Below are 22184 nucleotides of genomic sequence, written 5' to 3' on the forward strand. Positions count from 1 at the left end.
CACTTGTAAATGGCAAGGACATTGAAAGGTCTCTGTTGGATTCCTTTCATGTTAATTTCTTAAATCTGTTGTCATTTACGGCATAAATTCCTCTTCTAAATTTACTGTGGTGTTTCTGGCTATCTGGGAGGAGACTGAGCAGTGAAACATGTTACTTTTACACATAAACAAGAACGATCTGTCACACTACTACACTTTAAAACACAGTTTATATGTAATTCATGTTACACAGTCTCATACGAAACCTACATCCGCTTTCTTTTATATACTGTATATGATAAGATACTGTCATCCCCCTTCCCTTCTGTGTGAAAGAATGAATGAGCAAATGTATTTCTAGTTGCATGCTGGATGGTAGCAGACAAGCCTGTCTGCTAGAGAACAGTAGGACCAACGTCGGAACAGGTAGCTACGCTTTCTAAAAGCAAAGAGGTTTCTATCCTTAGTATGGTCCTGTCCGTCCCTTGTCATGATGGTATAGGAAGCTGCCTCTCTGGTCACTTCCGTTTTGTATACGGAAGCACCCTTGGTATGAGCCCAGGTCAGTCTGTCCGCGGCGAGCGTCTGAAGTGGTAAGATCTCCGACTAAGCGCGTGTCTGCTAAGTCCGTAGGACAATCGATTTCTTAAGTTCAGCCTAACTGAAAATTTAATCACCTTTATTTCAGGTTTAGCTCTAAAATATCTAATGTTATCTTAAATTGCAACGCAGTGTAATTCGAGTGTGAAGTTCAGAATGTCTTCCGGTAGTTGCTTTGTCACTACTTTGTGAGTAAAGTGGAACCAAGTGTTGATCAGTAACTCTAACTAAGATCACCAATCTTAAATGCGAATGTGCGTGAGATTATAACGTCTCGTCTTGAGAATATTTTTCAGTATAGCAAATTTTCTTTATGTTCAACCCACGTGGGGTGTACTTTGTGAGACCAGTACCACGTGCTTATACAATTGTTTGACCCATCAGGTTAATAATAAGACAATAGTAACCAGTTCGAGGTTTTTCTTTTGTAAACTGCGTTTCGATGTAATTTATTTTAATTACCAAAATTATTGTGGAGTTACACTCTTTGTGTAAACCAAGTTGACCACGTGAAGCATGTGATGTAAGCATCAAAGTAGCCCTCAGCTATTCTTTTCAGGAAGATTTCACAGAGAGTTAGTATGAATTTAGTGTACCAGTGTGTGGTAATTTCATGACGGATAGGATTGCGCTACGAACGTAGCTTCTTTGGGTGAAAATTGAATCGGTTAGTTGTGGTTAATTTCCTCTTGCATATGTTTCAACGTTCTTTGTGTGTTATTTTATGAATGCAGTGTTGTATGCAGTCTCCCAATCTTGGCCCCACATTTGATGTGTTCCGTAAGATTACAAACTCACATTTTCACAATCCTAAATAAGGCACCAGTTTAGTTATGAATCAAGTTTAATATGCTGAAATTTCAATGATCAATGTTAAAATAAATTTATAAATATAAACTGATTTACTTCTTTTTATTTAAATTGTCTTTTTTATATATATATCACCGGTTGTCGTATGACTATTATAAGATTATAATTAATGTTAGTCTGGTTGGGAATTTGGTAAGCTAGACTGGATACCTGGTGAAACAGTTGCGCAGTAATGCAAGGTTAACTTCCCCAGACAGCTCACAGCTTTTAAACCGCTTTTATTGTCTATCAGCACCGCTTTCAGAGCAAATTAAAGCAACAACATTACAACGTGCCCATATTTACATACAGATGTAAAATGACTCATTCCATATCATTACGATTAAGCATACAAATGATCCATGGGACATGAAACTAGCTAACTAGCTTCACACTATGAGCATTGATATGTTAACTACAGTAAAAAAAAGGTCGTAAAACTACCATCCACGCATCCACCTGCGTTTAATGATACTTTGTGAATAGTTAGACCCAAAGACCATTACGGGGGGTCGCGCTGTTATTGGCTAACGCGTGTGACGTCACCGCGTATATTGTTCTATCCAGCCCGCAATGAAACATTTTCTAATTTGTTGTTTTATTGAAGAAGAAAAGTGGCCATTGACTCTAAATAATCAAAAGTGTGAGGTCATCCACATGATTACTAAGTGGAATCTGCTAGATTTCGGTTACACGGTAAATCACACAAGTCTAAAGGCTGTAAATTCAACTAAATACTTTGGGATTACAATTACCAATAACTTAAACTGGAGCGATCAGACAGGTAATATTGGGGGCAGAGGAAACCAACGACTGCGATTTATTGGCAGAACATTTAGAAAACGCCACAAATCTACAAAGAGACGGCTAACACTACGGTGTCCGCCCTGTTCTGGAATATTGCTGTGCGGTGTAGGATCTGCATCAGATAGCACTGATAGAAGGCATCGAAAAAGTTCAAAGAAGGGCAGCTCGTTTAGTATTATCGCAAAACAGGGGACAGAAATCACAGATGTGACATGCGAACTAAACAGGATCTACTCATGAAATTTCAATCACCAACATCCTTTTCCGAGTGCGAAAACATTGTATGTGCGTTCGCCTAAACAGAGAGAAACGATCATAGTGATAAAATAAGAGAAATCAGAGTTCGCACGGAAAGAGTGAAGTGTTCGTTTTTCTACTGAGCTGCTTGAGAGTGGAATAGTAGAGAAATAGCCTGGAGAGGGTTCAAAAAAATGGTTCAAAGGCCTCTCATCACTCTGGGACTTAACATTTGAGGTCATCAGTCCACTAGAACTTAGAACTACTTAAACCTAAGTTACCTAAGGACATCACACAGATGCATGCCCGAGGCAGGATTCGAACCTGCGACCATAGCGGTCGCTCGGTTCCAGACTGAAGCGCCTAGAACCGCGCGTTCTCGCTTCCCGCGCCTGGGTTCCCGGGTTCGATTCCCGGCGGGGTCAGGGATTTTCTCTGCCTCGTGATGACTGGGTGTTGTGTGATGTCCTTAGGTTAGTTAGGTTTAAGTAGTTCTAAGTTCCAGGGGACTGATGACCATAGATGTTAAGTCCCATAGTGCTCAGAGCCATTTGAACCTAGAGCCGCTCGGCCACAGCGGCCGGCTTAGAGGTTCGATGAACAGTCTGCCAGCCACTTTATTGCGAAATGCAGAGTGGTCATATGGATGTAGGAGAAGAACATCCACCTACTTCCACAACAATCATGGAATACTTGGCTTGTAGGAACTTGTTACTTTTTTTCAAAGTGTAGTTTTCTCTCCTCAGCAGTTGTATATCGGTTTCTAATCTGTCTGTCTCGTGTTTAGCAGTAACCTCTAGGTCAAGAACTACCTCTTTGTTGATCGACTGATCTAATTTAATTTTAATCGGAGGCAAAGCTTTTAAGGCAGACAGCGTACTCTTCTCTTCTCGCATCGTCGATCTCTTGCTCCAGCTACTTAGTTATAGAATCAAGTATGTTTTCGGATAGCATTACTGTCGTTGTAGAAATAAAACTTTTGTAAACGCTATAAAAATAATGTGCGAGTAATTCCAAAAACAATAACACATAGAAACATGCTTCTAAAGAGGATAAATATCTGGCGATTATATGAACGTTGTCCTTACAGGTGCTCGGACAACCTCAACTGCATCTCCATGCTAATTTGGAATCTACTGTGATGGCAAAAGGTCACCATTTAATTGTCTTTTCAAAGGAAACCCCAAAAGCTCATATTGTAAGTCCCATTCATATTCTTCAGGAAGGCAATTATGTCGTCATATCCTTGCATTATTCACATTAACAGGATCAGTTCTTCTTCAGCGTGAGACCTGTTTGCGCTATAGCTGTCCTGTCTTTCTGAAATCGGTGGTAAACGACATTCGCACATTTATATAGAGCATTTTTGCATTAGGTAATAGCGCAGAGATTTCTAATTTTGCTCATACTGTTGCAAAACGATCAGAAGGAAAAATAGCTGATAAACAACTGTATTATATTTATTTAAACACATGGATTTGGCAACCTGCCTGCATTAACAACGCACGTGTAGTAGTCTTCTCTCCCGCTTCTCGCTTCCCGTATTCCAAATGACGCCACGCCCAATGACGTTAAGCTCCTATAACGGTAATGACCATTCTTTATCTCACCACAATGCGCGCCTATGTTTGCAAATGAGTTTGTCAATAAACAAACACCAAAGATTCGAGAGAAAATCACTAATATCACACCTATTCGTGTGCGGAGGACCAAAATTCTCCCGAAGAACATTTTGCTGTCCACGCCTTCTAGGAATTCTAATATTAGTAGGAACTACCTCCCACTTTGTTCCATCATAAGCTTTCGTCTCTTCATTGGCAAGTGAACTAACTAGTGGTTAAGTTGCCGCACTTGCAGTTTCACATCTGCACTGCAGCAGCACACACAATAAGTGCTACCAACAACGCATAGTAATTGGCAGTGCGTAGTTTATAGAATCGAACAAAAACGTCACGTCGGTGATTTTGGGTATTAAATATTTTTTCTCGAAAAGTATCCAGTTGATAGCGTCGATTTTTAATTCAAAATGAACTAGGCTAAGAAATATTAAAAGGCAGCAAGCCTATTACACCTCCTAAAACAATTAGAAGAAGAAGAGTCAAAATTTTGCTATGACGCGTTGCCATTTCTAGAGATAAAGAATTGAACACTCCTATACAACACGCCTTCAACAACGTAGAATACACGATTCTGTGAGGATGTACTCAACCAACCCAGATGACAGCACGAGTGAGAAAAACATTATGTAGCTTCTGTCTGGGTCGTGTCTTAAGAGTGATGAGTTCGTTTTCCTGATAGATTTCTGTGAACGGAAGACTCTTTTCCGACGACACGAAAATAGGTCGACATCGGGCACATTAGACATGTTTCTCTACCTCATTCTTTGTGCAACAAAGAGTCGTTGCAAATGCCATGCGGTAGATTACGTTTGTCCATAGGCTTTTCAGGCTGTGCCTGAAAAGCGGCTTCTAATTAAAAAACGTGCGTATAGAGTATGCCTTAGTTGTGCGCCTCATGCGTGATTTCCTGTCAGGAAGGTCATGAATACTAAGTAAACTCGGTTAAATTTCGGTTACTCGATAAAGCACAAATTTAAGAGTCGTCAGTTCAACTAAGTACCTAGGAATGGCAATTACGAACAAATTAAAATGGAATCGCCACATAAAAAATGTTCAACATTGCACGTTCACTTACGGAGCCTCGACTGTGGTACACTGTGTATTTAAAATAGTCTTATTAGACTCCGCTCAGTGGTGAAGGCGTTGGATGCGCCGGGTCTGGAGGCCCTCGGTCTGCAAATCGGCGCTAACAAAGCATCGTTCTGCTACACCTGCAGCGGCAAGAAACGAGACAATGGCCAGCAAGCGTTGTCCGCCCTTCATTTGTTTTTCTGCACCTTTCCCAACGCGAGTCACGACCCAAGCGATGGCAAGAAGTGCGTCTGCAGAGTTCAGTGCTGGATGGCGCGTCATTTCAACAGTGATACTTCTACATGGTTACCTCCTCTGCGATTTACACTTAGATGTTGGGCGGAGGGTGCATAGAGCCAGTTTTAGAACATTTGTCTACCTTTCCGCTCTCGAGCAGCACGTGGGAATAATGAATTCGTAAATCCTCCGTGCGAGCTCTGAGTTAAACATTGTCTAGTGACATTAATGTAACAACCTGTCAAACACCTGAATAACCACCTTTCGCAGCGGAGACGGCTGCGAGACTTGCAGGAAGAGAGTCGATGTGGTTCTGGAAGATACTGATAGGGATGTGGAGTCATGCCGACTCCATTGTCGTGGCCAGCTGCGCTAGATATATCGGCTGAGGATGCATGGCCCGAGCAGCCCGCTCGAGGTGGTCCCATATATTCTCGATGGGTTTCAATCCGAGGAGTTCGGTGGTTAGGGGAGTACAGTAAACTCACCCTGGTGCTCTTCGAGCCACGCACGTACACTGCGAGATGTGTGACACATTGCATTGTCCTGCTGGTCATCGTGCTGAGGAAAAACAAAATGCATATAGGGGTGGACAAGGCCCCAAAGACAGATGCATACTTACGATGATCAACCGTGCCTTACAGAATGAGGTCACCCAGAAAGTGCCACGAAAACATCCCCAAGACCAAAACACTTCCTCCTCCGGCCTGGATCTCCCCGACGATCGTTGCAGGGCAGTACACGCCAACGGCCATGCGTCCGACAGAGCATAAAACGTGATTCATCTGAAAAGATCACCTGTCGCCATTCAGTGGGCGTCCAGTTGCGCTACTGGCGTGCAAATTCCAGCTTTCGTCGCCAGTGAATAGCCTGAGGCAGAGGACCATACGCAACAACGTTTGCTGAACGGTCGTTGAAGAGACACTGTTGGTAGTCCCTTGGTTCGCCTGGTGGTCAGTTACGCGTCTTTTCACTGTACACTTCTCCGCAGCCGTAGTTCATCCCTAAGGCCCGTGGTGCACCACAGTTGCCTCGGCAACGGTTTTGGATAGCGCCATTTTGCCATACTTTAACCACGGCGGTACGCGAACTGTTTACAGTTTAACCGTTTCGGAAATGTTCCACAATTGGCCAGAAAGCTCTTCTGGACGTCAGATAGCTCGATTGCAACGATTGCACTGTTTTTCGCGTCCCCCCGGCATGCTTTACGTACCCTTCTCTACAGTTAGTGCTTCCCCCTGCCGTCTGTGAGCGGTTATTGCATGTTAACGTCGAACAAAGGCGGTGGTCACGTTAATGTGACTGGACCATATAATTTTCAGGTGAACAACGAAACAAACCGAACAAAATGCACCTTTTTAATGTCTTTTATGCCTTCAGTAGTAGATAAACTAATATAAACTTTTTAACGACCTCCATGAAAAAATTTCTTTCACCATTGAACTCGAAAACGAAAACCGTCAATTACATTATTTAGACTTGTCGCTTACAATAGAAGACAATAACATCACTTTCAATATTTTTCGAAAAGAAACGTATACTGACCAAATAGTGCCTGCTTCCTCTTTTCATCCACAGTCTCAAAAAATGGCCTTTTTTCACTCTGCCGTCCACCGAGCCACCTCTATACCACTTTCAACAGAAAACTTAATGAGGAGATTAATTTACTTAAAACCATAGCAGTCAATAATGAATATGCGCCTAACATAATGGACGATATCCTAAAAAAGAAAACTGCAAGAACTACCACGCTCAACACCTCATGCACTGAAATTAACCCAAAAAAACGTTTTTCTATTCCTTTCATAGGACCCATTTCCTATCAGATCCAGCGCATGCTTCGCAACAAATACAACTGCAATGTTGCCTTCTCTACTAATAATAATCTGAAGAGAAACTTCATTCACAATTTGAAATCCATTCTCTCCCCTGCAGAAATTTCTGGCGTTTATAAGATCATCTGTGATATCTGCTCCTCCTATTATATAGGGCAAACTGGACGTGCTTTCATCATCAGATATAAATATCATCTTTTGAGAAAGAACGGCACCCGTCCCCTAAATTCATCCTTTGCCGATCATCTCTTAATTACTGGACACGTGCCTAAAGCCATAGGCGATAGAAATATTCTGCATACCGAAAAGAAGGGGCGTAGGTTAGATGTTTTAGAGGAATTGGAGATTTTCAAACATCTCTCTCATCATGATGGCCTCATTCTCAACGAACAGCTGCAGCTGCGAAATAAAAACTTTTTCTATTGTATAAAGCCATTGCTTGATCTTTGATTCAGATTTTCTCATGCAGTTTATCGAAATGTTGTTTTCCTGTTACATCTTCGCTGTTTTCTTGTATGTCATAACTGACTTTTTTTTTACGTTACAAAATGTATCTCTGTTTAAAGCAGATAAATATGTAACTTCATCCTATTATTATTAGTGCTTACGTTATGCCTGAATCAGCTGCATCACGATTTCATGTGTCTCAATTTGAATGTACAGTAGCCTAGTTGTTTCTGCGGCTACTAGATGGCGCTCGTAGCAACACCGTGTTTACTTGCCTACACTTTCTAACGTGGGCACCTCAGTCTTGTTGCAACCCTTGTTCACTCAAGTACGAGCAGCCCTTAGCGGCTCGCCATCTTATTTACAACCATTCATGACGTCGCCTTTCCGGCTTAGATTTTTTTTAAAATGTGACTTGTAAGTACTGCATCTCTTTCCAGTCAGTACAAACTTTAATTTTATTAATGTATTATATACCTAATATGTTTTAGAACAGTTAGTTTAATTCTGAAGACGACGCTCATAGTAGCGTCGAAACCTGGTCAATTTTGACTTAATATTTGTGACCGAAGGCTTATTTGTTATAATATAACTTTGTATTATATTATACAGAAATAAATTTGACCCACATTAGATGACACATATGTGCCGAAACATATCTAGGTGAATAAAAAGAAAGAAACTGTATTTTGCATAAGACAGAATTTACGAAACACAAATTTACCAGTTATCTTTCATCTACAGCGCTTCAAAGCGACCAGTCTGCTATTTTAAGGGGGATCACTAATAACAGGTCCAGCGAGCCTACAATATTATGTTTGGTAATGCTAGTTACTAACGTAAAGCTGGCAGAATAATTTAATGAAAGAATGTTACGACATGAAAATCTTCTCTGTAGAAAGATCCATGTGCAGCGGAGAACCCAGCAGACAGTAAAGCCACTGTATAAATAAAGTATTTCTCACTTCGGTTCTCCCTGCGGGCCTCGAACTACGTCATCGCTTCAGCAAAGTTTCCTACATAACTGGTGAGACGAGATTCTGTTCCGCGAAGACATTCCGTTGGCGCACTGACCGCTGCAACACATCCTAGGTCAGAGCCCTATGTATTGCTACAATCGCTGAGGCTCACCTGGGGAGTAATAAATAGTTTTATTTGTCTACCTCTACGGAAACTCATCAAATGTTTAAATGTGTGTGAATTCCTATGTGACCAAACTGCTGAGGTCATCGGTCCCTAGACTTAAACTAACTTATGCTAAGAACAACACGCACACACATGCCCGAGGGAGGACTCGAACCTCCGGCGCGAGGGGCCGCGCAATCCGTGACATGGCGCCTCTAACCACGCGGCCACCCGCGCGGCTGAAACTCATCACTACTGTTTCTGATAACATACCACTTCTCTAGTGCCCAAACCTTCACGTTAGAGACTGTCTTACTTTCAATTCTGCACGAAAGTCAGGCACCTGTGCAAATATGACGAACAATTTCCAGCTGAAATTTGTGATATGATCAGGATCTTGGCTTTTGTGAGATAGACATAAGAATGTTCGTGATTAAAACTTCCGCTACAGTTGTACAGTTAGTTACTGACTGACGCCTTTACACTACCAGGTTTCAGGGACTCAACCCCATCTTCAGGGGTATCTGTAAATACGAGGGCGTGCTGAAAAGTAATGTCTCCGAATTATTTATGTAAAAACACTTAAGGCTTTTTAAATAAAACAAACATTAACAACATTCTACACCTTTATTATTCATGTCTACATGTTTGCAGCCGTCTGCCGCTATAGTGCTCGGAATTGAAGAGTTTGACATGTCGGTGTGTAACTAACTATGTCTATGCCTGAGAAACAGCATGCTATAATAGAGTCTAGCATTCGAGCATTCTACGAGTGTGTTGACACATGGAGAACTTTTTTTTAATTTTTTTATTTTTTAGCACGACATTGCCAGACAACACACGAGCGCTGCGACATCTGCAACAATCTGACGCTTTCGGTAACTGTCATCGATCATTCATATGCAGTCCCAACTCGGCCTCTTCCTATTTTCATCTGCTTCCAAAGCTTAAAGAACACCTTTGATGATTTGATTTTGATAGTGAAGAAGTGGTGCAAGTAGAGGTGAGCTCCATCAACAACGTCATTCTACAGTGACGGTATCAACAAACTGGTTTCTCTGTGGGAGAAATGTTTTCGTTACCAGGGTGAGTATGTTGAGGAATAAATATGTAGACATGAAGAATAAAGGTGCAGAATGTTGTTAATGTTTGTTTTATTTAAAAAGCCTTCAGTGTTTTTACATAAAAAATTCGGAGGCATTACTTTTCAGCAGGTCTTCGTATATTAGGTCGAAGCGTCCATGTCAAAGTTAACTTACAAGGCAACACATCTGCCGTACATGGCTTATCAGATTGATTACCCAAATCTGACCGCGTAACAAGCACCTTTCTCATGTAACTGACGTAAACCACCCTTATCCTGAAAGTGCCGGCTAGAGGGCACAGAGTAAAGGACCAAGCGATCAAATTCTTGTATAGCGTTGACATTGGAAGGCGGGATGCAGATAACGCAGACGGAACTCACTGGCGCACTGTATAAGTGCTGGCTTCCAATAACAACGCTATGTAAACGTTTTATCGGTTGGTCCGTTCACTCCGAGAGAAAGGCCTCGGTTCACTCCGTGCCCTCTCGCAGGCGTTTTCAGGATAAGTATGATGACTAGCGTTGCTCGTGGCGCAGGCAGCTTTGGGTGTTCAGTTTGATGAACCATATATACCAGATGTTTATCTTTTTAAGCTAGCTTTGGCATGGGCGCTTCCACATTCTATTTATAGATATACCTGCAGTTAGGGCCGAATCCTGAAACCCGATAGTGTAAGGACTTCAGTCAATAAAGAACTGTGCAGCTGTAGCGGATATTCCAATCATGAACATGAGATCAGGATGAGGATGAGAAACATGTGGCAGTGCAAGAACCAAACATAACTCTAAGAGAAGAAAAAGGAAAACATCGACGAACGAAAGAATTATCCGAATGGGGCATAAATCGGTAGTTGTGATGTAATCGTACAGACAAAAAAAATTATAACTATTTCATAAAAATTGGACGATTTACCTAGAGAAAGAGCTTCACAAATTGAACGAGTCAATAACGTGTTGGTCCACCTCTAGTCCTTATCCAAGCAGTTAATCGGCTTGGCATTGGCTGACAGAGATGTTGGATGTCATGCCATATTTTATTCAACTGCGCGTTATATCGACTCACTCCCGAGCTGGTTGGAGGGTCCTGCCCGCAATGCTCCAAATGTTCTCAGTTGGGGAGAGATCCAGCGAGCTTGTTGGTCGACTTGGTCGACGTAGTGTTAGGCAAGCACGAAGACAAGCAATAGAAGTTCTTGCCGTGTGCAGGCGGGCATTATCTTGCTGAAATGTAAATTCAGGATGGCTTGCCACCAAGGACAACAAAAGAGCGTAGAATATCATCGACGTACTTTTGTGCTGCCAGGGTGCTGCGGATGACAACCAACAGGTTCTGCTATTGAAAGAAATGACACCCTAGCGCATCACTCCTGGCTGGCGGTCCGTATGTCTGGTGACAGTCAGGTTGGTATCTCACCGACGTCAGAGTTGCCTCCAGACACATCTTTGGCCTCGAATGTCAATGACTGGAGTATAATTGTCTTCAGTGATTAGTCTCGCTTCGGACTGAGTCCGATGACCAGTGACGACGTGTCTGTAGACGCCCCAGACAGCGGTGGGATACCAACCTGTATGTCGACTGCTATAGGGGTCGATAGCCAGAGGTGATGGCCTGGAGCGCCATTTGTTTTCATAGCAGGACCCCTTTCCTGCCACCTGCATCACCCAAAAACACAGCGGTACGCTGACGATATTCTACGCCCCGTTTTGTTGCCGTTCATGGCAATCCATTCTGGGCTTACATTTCAGCAAGATAATGCTCACCCGCACACGGCGCGAGTTTCTACTGCTTGTCTTCGAGCTTGTCAACCCTAGATTGGCCAACAAGGTCGCACAATCTCACGTTTGGAGCATATGGGCAGTGCTCTCCAACCAGTTCCAGATTTCGATGATCCATTGACCCAATTGGACAGAATTTGGCACGATATACCTCAGAATGTCATCCAGTATCTCTATGAATCAATGCCAAGCTGCATAATTCTGGCAGAAAACCCAAATGTTATTGACTTGCTCAATTTGTGAAGCTCTTTCTCTTGAATAAATCTCCAATTTTTCTGAAACTGTGTACTGATTTGTTAGTCTGTGCATGTAAATCAGATCTACTGATTTCCGTCCCATTCAGATAATTCCTTCGTGATTTGTCTTTTTTTTCGTCTTGGAGTGCACGTTTGTTTATGCGGGAACATAATTAAATCAATGCCCCTGGAACTGTCAGTATTCAGCGTGGCTTATGCGTACTTTTATTCGACAATGAAATTCAGTATCCTGTATTCACACAGAGCAGTACCTGATGTTAGGAAAACAGTCACATTATTCGGAATTCTATAACGATGGTGTCGATAGAGGAGTGGTGGTTTGCCAGAAACGTTTTTTCATCGTCCATCCACTTCTGGATATGAGGCTGACCAGTCTTCTTGCTCTCTTCTGGATGTTGAGGTTTGTAATGCTTCCATCCTACTGTGAGATCTGAAACGTTTAATCTCAGTATATTTGGTAGATCTTTCGCACTTACTTATTACAGCTGTGTCCTCTGACCATCTGGCCATGTTCTGCAGACTAAGTCCAGAAAAGGGTCCAAGATATCTTTTGTCATGTTGTCGCTACTATAGATGCTATCCGTATTTTTCATACTGTAAGCAGCGTAACGATGTCAGTATTATTCAGGCAACATTCCATACTGTAAGCAACGTAACGATGTCTGTATTATTCAGCTGGCAGTACCGGATGCTTTTAGCCCTAAGTTTGAGCGTAAGTACTAATGCCATTACCAGTCGCGGTATTCCGTTACACGCACTGTGGGTAATATCCCGTTGAAGTCGTTAGAAGCCGAGGCCTATTAACTGGATATGGCGTGAGGAAAGGGTAACCAATATCGTACATTCAGACGTTTATCTCTTCGTATATCGTCAATGACGCAGCGTAGCTTTCAGCGTCCTCGTGAGTGTTTGCTGGACGTTAGGCACAGCCCTCGAGTCTATGCTTCATCCATAAACTAATAAGGCCTTGTTCCTACAGAGTGTATGTTTTTGACTTGAGACAACTAAGTATCTCGAAGACGAGGCATCGTACGAAAAAAATGTTCAAAGTGGAATGTTAATCTTAGTTGGGGGACATCTGTCTGTGATACAACTGGCCATCTTCTAACCGCACCTCCCGTGGGCTGGGTCAACTTTTATTTTAAAAACAAAAACCTTCCATTTTATTATACATTTGGATTCTACGCCAAAAATACGTACGATTTACTCAAACTATTGTTTCCCATTCATGGTGGATGACGCTGTAATCGCAAATTTCAAGTACATTCCTTCTTGCAATTAAGAACCGACGAATTTGATTCCACATTTCGTTAACGATGTAAATACTGATGTTCAAAGGTTACTCGAGCGTTGCAAATGTGATCGTACAATACAGATAATAAGGCTAGACATTGACATTTCTCACAAATAAGTTACTTGTATTATGGTAACGTAATTTTTTGTTCCCTAAGGGATTGATTATGGTGAGTCCCCAAACCATCAGAATACTTACTTCGGTCCACTTATTTCGACGTGGTTTTGATCCAACCGCTGTAACTCCTGCTCTTACCGTTACGCGTATACCGGCGAAAAACAAACCACAACCATTCTAATAAGGTAAAATGTCCATTCAGTGATATTGACACGCGAACTGCCATGCATAATCACCGAAATCAAGCACACCAAGTGACAGTCAAAGGGATTCACCAAAATCAAGCATCCCAAAGGGAACAGAAAACTATTACATCCACGTCATTGTCCCTGCATCACGCTAAACGTAATTTCTAACTAGACACTGAAACGGCTAACCATGCTGCACTGTATAATCAAATTTGCAAAAGTAAAGTAAAGTTTCAACATAAATATCAACCGTTACAACACAAAGGTTTACATTTACAGATCGTAAATAAAAAATAAAATCCAATGCGGCGATCCTTAATTCAAGAAACAGGCAAAGTTGACCCCGCCCACGCAGGAGGTTTGGTTAGGCGGTGGCCAGTTGTAGCACAGATAGATGTCCCCTTTACTAACATTTTCTCCTAGAGCGTTTTTTCCGTACGGTGCGGTGTTGTCGAGATATTTAGTTGTCTCATGTTTAAACAACCACCGTGTATAATGAAAAAGACCTGTTTATCACGAAATCGTTAAAGATACAGATATTAACAGTCGTTGCTACAGCATTTTAAGGAATATGCGTGTGCTTCTGTTGGGTGGTAATCATCCTTAAAGTTATATGTGAATCGTCCGTTGGGGCTTCAGACATCCATAACATGATTGCTGTACATTATTTCGTCGTATTTAAGTCTAATAAACGCAAGACTGTTTATAACATAATTTCTGTTACATATATACATATATCAACAAAAGCAAAACGGGGATAATGGAGTGTAGTCCAACTAATTCAGGTGATGCTGAGGGAATTGGATTAGGAAATGAGACACTTAAAGTAGTAGGTGAGTTTTGCTATTTGGGAAGCAAAATAACTGATGATGGTCGAAATAGGGAGGATATAAAATGCACACTGACAGTGGCAAGAAAAGCGTTTCTGAAAAAGAGAAGTTTCTTAACATCGAGTATAGATTTAAGTGTCAGCAAGTCTGTTCTAACAGTATTTGTATGGAGTGTAGCCATGTATGGAAGCGAAACGTGATTGATAGCCAGTTTAAACAAGAAGAGAATAGAAGCATCTGAAATGTAGTGCTACAGAAGAATGGTGGTGGTAAGTTCCTAAGGGACCAAATTGCTAAGGTCATCGGTCCCTAGGCTTACACACTACTTAATCTATCTTAAACTAACTTGCGTTAAGGACAACACACACATCCATGACCGAGGAAGGACTTGAACCTCCGACTGGGGCAGCCGCGCGAACCGTGGAAGGCGGCCAAGACCGCACGGCTACCCCGCGCGGCCCTACACAAGAATGCTGAAGTTACATGGGTAGATCACGTAGTTAATGAGAAGGTATTGAACAGAATTGGGGAGAAGAGAAATTTGTGGTACAACCTAACTAGAAGAAGGGATTGGTTGGTAGAACACATTCTGAGGCACCAAGAGGTCGCCAATTCAGTACTGAAGGGAAGCGTGGGGTGGGGGTGGAGTTGGTTGGGGGGGGGGGGGTAAAAATCGTAGAGGGTGACCAAGAGATTCATACAGTAATCAGATTCAGAAGGTGTTGGTTGCAGTAGGTACTTGGAGATGAAGAGGCTTGTACAGCATAGCGTAGCATGGAGGGCTGCATCAAACCAGTCTTTGGACTGAACACCACCGCAACATATACAGGTGTCCGAGAACTTCTCTTACTCCTCTTGACTTTCTTTGGGGAAATACATAGTTGTTTTACTGGTGTCACTGCTTTGATGCCGATGAAAAGTATCATTGTTGTCATTATTGTAAGTCGCAAAAGAGCAGCAAATTGCAGCCTATCGCTCTCCATTAGAACAGTTTCCAAATGCTAAGTCTGGCTCAAGAGTGTTAGTTTTTGAAGCATGTGCTATATATCACAGTTCACACTGGAGGAATGAGATTTTCTTGTCTAGGAAAATTTCCACTATAAGGAAGAGAGAAAACGGAACTTGTCTCATGTTTTGGTATGACCTGAGATGTCATCATGATACTGAGTTGTCATCATGATACCAATTCGGACTACATATTTCAAGAAAATTACGAGAATGGAAATTCTAATTTGGACATGTTGCAAAAATAGTTTAAACCCCAGCTCAAATGCATAGGAATCATGGGTACAGCAGGACGGAACTACTGCACATTTGCCAGTTCAGTTGTCGAGATCCTTGACGAGCAATTGAGGGGCCACTGGATTGGGTGGGTGGTTCAGCAACATCTCCAGCCCCACTGACATGGCCACGACGAAGCCAGGATCTTACAACTCTACAAAACTCATTACGTGGATTACTGAAATCACTTGCGACTCGAAGTCGCTAAAAGACTAAAGAAACATTATTCAGAAGTATTGAGGACTCCTTTCGAAGTATAAATCCTGAGATGCTCCGTAAAATGTCAAGGAAGACAATGACACACATAGATCTCTGTGTAAGGAACGACGGTGCACGTCCACCGGATACACAGTTTTTATACGTAAGTGCTCTGATGTAATGTATTTTGTTTTTATCTTGGAGTACAGGAACATTTTTGACACACTGTACAATGGGAGCTAGTGTGTATACGCAGCGAGAAACTACGTCTTAGATTAATTACAGTCTTCCCTCTTTGTTCCATTCGTACATAGAGTGAAGAAGAAAATGTAGCTGTATGCGTCCGAATCTGACCTTCTTTCTGTAACTGTTGTCATGAGACTTATTCGCAATACACGAAGGAAAGACAGAAAGGAAAGTTGCATCTTTACTTGGCGCCAACGTCAAGGTCATTGGCGACAAAGGTTTTACTTGTTAAGATACGGGAAAGTAAACCGGACGTGAGCGTGTCGAAAATACGATTTAGGTAAACAACGGAAAGTCTTAAACAGTTTGGCCGGTTGGGGTTTCAAACCGCGTCCCTCACAAATACTAGTTCAGAGTCCAATTGTGGATGGTAGCTATTTCAGCAACCAACATTGCATCGAGACGAAATCATCGCAGAGTGGACTCTGTGGCATCGGCTGGGGCGTCAGAAGGACCGTGGCCTCGACTGAGGACCAGCCGTGACTGTCACCTTGAGGGATTCCGCGAAGCGACTGGAAGCATGACTCAGGAGGTCTGGGTCAGATCGGATTCAACTTTCTCCGTACTCAGCACCCGTTACCTGGTCTGAAAGTTTGAAATGCGTGATTATTTTCAAAGAAACATTGGTTACTAGGATCTGTTTACGTATTTTCCAATCTGAACAGTTGCATACGATGAATGACTTTCTTTTAAATGACTTGACCTCTCGATTTCTCATGGAGAAACTGAACTAAATTTTCATTCCCCTTACAAACTCATTATGGTAGCCCTAGTGTCGTTACTAAATTCGACAAACCTCCGTAACGATCGATTACGTTTTGAACTAACTTTGCCATCAGTTTCGACGAGGTACATTATAAAGAATTTTTTAAATTACGTCAGGATTACTGATTCTTATAGAATAATTACTCTGCTGGTTTTGGTACGCAATAGCTATCGACAACTGCGAATAATTCTCTAAACTGGTTTTATTAAAAAGTATAGAAAATAGTTCTAGGTATCTCTTACCTCAGAAAATCCCATCCAAGATAAATTTCATTACGAGTCAAAACGTCCAAACCGACATATTCAGCTTGCGAACCAGTTACAACAGCTACGGACAGCCACGTATTACCCCTAAACGCACTCTTTATGAATACAGAAAAGCCGAAATGACATTCTCGAAAAACGCGAGGTGCTTCGGTAATAGGTTTATGAGCAGGAAAACCCTTCAAAGATATACCACGTCCTTCAAAGACTTACGTACTGGGTAGTAACGACGACGACGCCATTGTCTTGTAAAAGCCATTGCTTTTTCGCAATTCGTGCAACAGTTTTTTTTTTTTCATCTCCCGTTTCTTACTCATGAGATCTGAGCGAGCTAATGCTGAAGTTTGTTCTTTTCAGCGAAATTCTCCACTGGAGCAGGAGTGCGACAAAGGGTTTCCAACCGGGAATATTTCGGAACGGACTGCCGGTTCAGACATTTGGCTGATAACCAAAGGAAACTTCCCGAAGACCTTGGACAGAGCGGATCAGGACATGGATACTATCCGTATAGTCTTTTCGAATGAAGATTATTTTTCGTCTCTTGTAACTTGAATCGCTTGACTTCCTAGTGAAATTGTGACAATTCTTATGGTGTTTTGTATAGTGTGTATAGAGAGAGAGAGAGAGAGAGACAGAGAGAGAGAGAGAGAGAGAGAGAGAGAGAGAGAGAGACCATGTTGAAAGCTGAATAAATGGTAATTTATCAGTTTCTATTTTTACGAATAAACTTTGCTCGTGTCAAAGGTAGTATTTTTATGCTAGGTTAAAAGTCGACGTAAGCTGGCCACCCGTTTTATCAAATGATGTTCACAGCAGACTTATAAACGCTTTCCAGCCTTACGACTATAGATACTTCGGATATCCGCTCCTCTTATCTGAACCGGTATGTCTTTGGCTTAGTCCCAAGAAACCCAGTAGCATCTTAGGTAACTGTGCTATTTCAACGTGGAATAGCAACATTGGCGTCCTTCTTATTTTCCTGGTCTTTATACCTTATATTACCGCGTCGGCTTGTAAGGTATTGGATTTGGCAATGTTAGTGGTAGGTAAGGCCAAATACCCTTCCTATGTGACGCTGTAACTCTGCACATTTATGTACATGTAGGAGACACACGATCTGAACCTAATGAAGACGCTGGCATCTCAACTAGCCATAATCTAATTCATAGTTTTAGCAATGTAAATAATATTTGAGTATTTTTTATGCCTCGAAGTCTGATGATGAGCAACAGTGGTTCGAAACGTCTCGCAGATGAATTACTGTTATAAGACTAACGACTGTGTGTATTCTTTTAGAGGTATCAACACCAACGACGATATGCACGTTAATAAACAATTCCTAGCCAACTCTTTGTCGCTAAATGTTGAAAAGATGCACAATGTGCAGTTCAGAACTTGTAAGATGTTTCCTCCCAGTAGTTATATGTTTAAAATATGACAACAGGCAGACAGAAGTGGTTGACATTGTTAAAGTCTTGAGGTTACAACTTTGTTGCAAATTCTTCTGAGAGGAGCATACCACAAAAACACTGAAGCGACTAAATAATTCTTTATTGGCCAAACGGATATTGCCACGCATAGCCAACATTCCTCGCGTAATTTTTTCCATAATACCGCTCAGTATTATTTTATGGGGCAACTCATCAAGCGAAGCTAAAGTTTTCCGAGTCCAAGTAACGTAAGTTATCTCTGGGGTTCACTCAAGAATTTACTGTAGAGGTTAGTTCAAGAGCCTGGGGGTCTATATATCCCAGTATGTTTATTCCTTAGGGAAATTTTACTATAAATTATATATTTGTTGTTCAAACCAACTGTTGTTCAAAGCAACAGCTCATTTCACGGAATCAATACTAGAAATGAGAATAACATTCGCACTATCGAATCAACCCGGGTAGAGCAATGTTCTGTGCGATATATTATGAGTTTTTAAGTTTACGTATGTATGCTACTAAGCCAATAACGTTATTTTAAAGCGTTGATGAATGTGGAATGTTGTTCTCGCTAGTGTTTACTGCGACAGCGGTTACATATTAGAATGATAGACGACGCACTTTTCTATACACTCACGCAGGGTGACTGTAAAATTACGACGGTAGGCCTACGCACTTGAAAATGGCAAACTGTCGAAAATTGTGGGTAGTAATGTGAACGACAGTGTTTGTATAAGAGCCAAAGTGGAAAACGGAATTTCGATTAACACGGGCCTGTACTGCGAAGACCAGATAAAATTCAACGTGTAGTACTCTCTGTCTTGAATCGCGTTACAGCCTATCAACGCTTCAAGTCAACATTTTGAGCATATGGTATGAAAGTCATAATAATAAACACACGAACCGTACCGGAGTTACTATTTGCTTAAAATCGGTACAGCGGTTTGCGGCGTTTTTATCTAGTTACTATTTAATCAAGTTCCGCAGATACGTCATTGAAGTGCTCTTCGAAGGTTATTTCCAGCGCTACAGGCAAATAAATCAGCATCATATTTGGACAGCTACAAACGTTGCAAAGTACTTATGTACGTCAAACCATCGCCACATAGTCCGCTATAACTTTGCGAACATTTCACCTAGTGTTATCCCGTTCTGGATAAATTTGCGGTGGCCTGTCTAAGTGATCTCTAACCAAATAAATACTTCTTGCAGTTTTACGAAATACAGCAACCAGCCACTTTTTTATGTGTTTTTGTTTAAGCTAATGCTGATGTGGCCGAGCGGTTCTAGGCGCTTCAGTCCGGAACCGCGCTGCTGCTACGGTCACAGGTTCGAGTCCTGCCTCGGGCATGGATGTGTGTGCTGTCCTTAGGTTAGTTAGGTTTAAGTAGTTTCAAGTCTAGGGGACTGATGACCTCAGATGTTAAGTCCCATAGCGCTCAGAGCTATTTGAATCATTTTAAGATAATACGCGTTTCGGGCTTTCACCCACCTTCACTTAGCGTAATACATATTTGAACGTTCAGTCAGTACATCGTTACAACATCGACAGCAGTTAATAATGCTGCAGGTGCCCTGCGCAAAATAACAATTCTGTTTAGCTACTACATTTCACGAATTGTATATTTACGATACATTGCTGTTTAGTTGTACATATGGTCTATTCCGCTTGTTGTCCGATTTTCGCGTTTATAGATGTGGCACACACAAGTTTGCAAGATAGAAGTAGAGTAACATGTATAGACTCGAAAATCGGAGAGCAGCAGGGTAGAAAGTTAAGTATAGCTAAACAGCAATACATCTAGGGTGACCAGATACAATTGTTCAAAAAGGAGGGCAAACAGCTTCAAAAAGGAGGGCAAAGGAAGAAGAAAGAGGACACATCAAACGGGTCAACTGCAGATGAGGATACAACCCGTCAGCTTTGGTCAAGTCACGTGATTGCTGGGAATCACCGGTAAAACTAGTAGTTAATTGTTACTGATGGTCAGGTGGTGGTTAACTGAGTAATATAAAAAAAATTAAAAACATTGATTATGGTGACAGTGTGGCGTCAATTGTTTTTTTTATGTCAATAACACGGAATTGTTTACAAAGCGAAAAACGTAAGACCATTCACCTCCCTTCATTCGACGCACCGCTACCAACATCTACAATACAAGCACTAGCTGACGATATGTAAACTGCACTTTAACCTTCCGAGTACAAATAAACTGAATGACTATGAAACAATGAAATAAAACCATGATAGTTAATCTATCGAGTTATTTCTTACATTTATTGGCCACTGAGACATACGTTCCAGCTCCACATATCTTACATTCCGCTTCAAATTCATTTCTCCCTTTCTTAAAGCCGGATATTTGCAGGAAAGGACATCAGAAAATGTATACTTTCGTTTAGGCATAGCCAAATATTTTACGTAACTCACTCGGTTAAAAATTATACTCACAAATCACACGTGCGCTACAGGAAACCAAGCCAATACAAAGCGGAGATACGAAACGAAAATTTTAAATAATCGATATTTGCATTCGCTTATAGGTAGCTCAACGATATCGTCGACGATCCTGGCGCTACTAACAGCGCCTTTGTGTGTGTTTGTCACGAAGGCCGTGCCAATAGTTCAAGTATTTAAGGAAAGAGCAATAGAACGGGGCGAATTGTAAATTTAACTGTATTACGCTCAACTATGCGGAAAAACCGGACACTGTAAAAATCCGCCCGGACCCCGGACAAAGAGCTAAAAAGGAGGACATGTCCGGATTAATCCGGACGTCTGGTCACGCTAAATATATCGTAAATATCAATACGCGAAGTGGAGTAGCTAAACAGAATTGTTATTTTGCACGGGACAACTACAACATCCTTCTGTCGATGTTGTAAAGATGTACTAACAGAACACTCAAATATGTATTAAGCTAAGTGATGATGGGTGAAAGCCCGAAACGCGGATTAGCTTAAACAAAGAGTACAAGAAAGGTGGCTGCTTGTATTTCTTAAAATAATATAATCCACAGCCACGAAACTCAACAACTAGTAAAATGGATGAATTATTGTTAAATACTTCTTGTCCAGTTTAATGGCATGGAGAAGATCGGTACCGCTGTTATATTACACTGAGCCACTACAGAAAACAGCTTCGTACCTGTTTGTAACACTCCGTCCATGGTACCGCATTTTAACTTTTAAGACGACATTCACATAGCGTTGGACGCCACATTGGAACATCTCCCACTATTAAGGATGCAGGATGCGACACTGTTGTTGATATCGAGTTTGGCAACAGAGACATATGCCTACCTGTTACGGGAGATGGCAGCAGTGGAGACTGGCGGATGTTGTGGTGAGTGGCGGGGCTGTTGTTGCACCGGCAGCGATGCAGGTGATGAGATACGGAATGACCAGGGGCAGCCGCTTCTCTGCTACTTATGGGACCAAGCGTGCGAGTAGCCAGCTGTGAGAGTAGTGGGAGAGGTGGGGAGGGTGGCGGGGAAAGGGCAACAACAGACTCAGCCACAGAATCTGGGAATGCGTTGCCGCCGGGAACCACCCCACGCTTCTCCACTGCTGTGACGCACGCACCGTATCGAAAAGCCTGCGTAACGGGGCACCTACGCACTGTTGATTCCCCCAAAGCGTCTTTCT

The 22184-nt window shown here is 41.9% G+C and overlaps 1 protein-coding gene across 1 annotated transcript in view; it reads right to left on the reverse strand.

Annotated features, from left to right (window-relative positions):
- The window catches only part of LOC126412253 (multidrug resistance protein homolog 49-like), a 142870-nt gene extending 120900 nt beyond the window's left edge, over nt 1-21970 (reverse strand). The window contains exon 1 of the mRNA XM_050081756.1: nt 21840-21970. The gene's annotated coding sequence lies outside the window, so the exon portion shown is untranslated. The remainder of the gene's footprint in view (nt 1-21839) is intronic.
- Nucleotides 21971-22184: the final 214 nt, after the last annotated feature.

The sequence above is a fragment of the Schistocerca serialis genome, chromosome 7, assembly GCF_023864345.2.
Source record: "Schistocerca serialis cubense isolate TAMUIC-IGC-003099 chromosome 7, iqSchSeri2.2, whole genome shotgun sequence".
Taxonomy (NCBI): Eukaryota; Metazoa; Arthropoda; class Insecta; order Orthoptera; family Acrididae; genus Schistocerca; species Schistocerca serialis.